Raw genomic sequence first — 1,670 nt, 5'->3', positions numbered from 1 at the left:
CCCTACAGGGTCAAATCTGATGAAAAGATCTTTTCATGGCCCTTTCTGGTGCCACCTGTGTCGTAATGATGAAGAGAGTACTGAACATCTCTTCCTAAATTGCCCCATCTCTAAGGAACATTGGAATTCCATCATTACACACTATCCATGCTTAAATAACTGGAATGGGCACAACATTCTGGATGCCTGGAGTACATGGTGTCAAAACCAAAATGGAAAATCCAGAAACATGCCTCTCCTTGTTTGCTAGTCATTATGGATTGCTAGAAATCATTCTATCTTCAACCACAAATCCCCCCATTGGCCAGCCATCTTGCTCCATACCATTGCGGATTTCGATCTACTTCCTGAGGAGGATTCCAATACCCCTCCCCACACCATCATACCTGAAATCATCGACAAAACTAAACCGTGGGCATACTTTGATGGCTCTGCGCAGGAGGCAGGATGTGGTGGCGGAACCATACTCTACCTAAATGATACACATTGTTTCAAGATCCAAATAAATTTAGGCAGGGGAACTAATAAATTTGTTGAACTCTGTACTACAAAACATCTCATACATTTTGCATTGGAAAAACATTGCAGACATCTACAACTGTTTGGTGATTCCAAAATCATTTGTAATTGGTTAAATGATGCATCCCACTGTAATTCATTTTCATTGAGGCATATTTTAGAAGAAGCAAAAAGATTGATATCTTCTTTTGACTCCTTTGCCTGTCGCCACATTTACAGAGAGCAAAATACGGGGGCAGATCACCTATCCAAAGAGGCAGCGCTTAGACACGGCAATGACTGGTTGATACAGAAGGAAATTGATGGGACTTTCCACCAGCATTACCACAGACCTTTTGTGGATCTTAGAGACAATGGGCTATAAGCCCTATATATATTCTCATTATCTTGTATATAACATGTTTGTATTTACTTTTTGGTCCATATTTATGACTTTGGATACTGTCCATATTTTGATACTTAGGTTCTCTCTCTGTGAAGAGACAGATACAATTTTGATCTTTCTCGCACTATGTTAGAGAGTAGGCATAGACACAGTATGGCAGATATCAGACTCCCTACGTGGAGACACAATTGTTTCTTTTCTTTTTCTGGTCAACAGTTTTATGAACTTGACAAGCAACTCTGCCTCCATATGTATATGCTTTAGCATCTACAAAATGTAATTTCTTATATATCAATAGAAATTACGACTTTTTTCCATGGGAAAAAAAATTATTGAAATAATTATAGTATATTTATAATCATATAAATAAGCCCAAAATAAGATATTCATAAGTATAGAAGAATAAACATTTTAGAGAAGTACATACAAGTAAAGCAAACACTCTCAATAATACATTCACATACATCCTATACAATTAAATGTCATGTTCATTAATACATACCAAAATAAAAACCTCAACAAATAAATTCTAACTATCAAAATGCAACTAATAACTATTTCAATTCTCGAAATAATACATTCATATACATAAAAATAAAAAATTAAAAAAAATAAGAAACTCAAATACATTTATACATTATAACCCAAATACATTTATATATATATATATTCAAGAATGTGTTTATTATATATAAATAATAAAACCAATACACCAACATTTAGATATAATAAATTTATATAAATAAATAATAAAAACATTTAAATA

This window comes from Pinus tabuliformis, chromosome 4_1, assembly GCF_031772625.1.
Source record: "Pinus tabuliformis cultivar Carrire ecotype Pingquan chromosome 4_1, CPIR1, whole genome shotgun sequence".
Classification (NCBI taxonomy): domain Eukaryota; kingdom Viridiplantae; phylum Streptophyta; class Pinopsida; order Pinales; family Pinaceae; genus Pinus; species Pinus tabuliformis.
The sequence above is the reverse complement of the archived record's forward strand: the minus strand, read 5'-3'. Positions refer to the sequence as shown.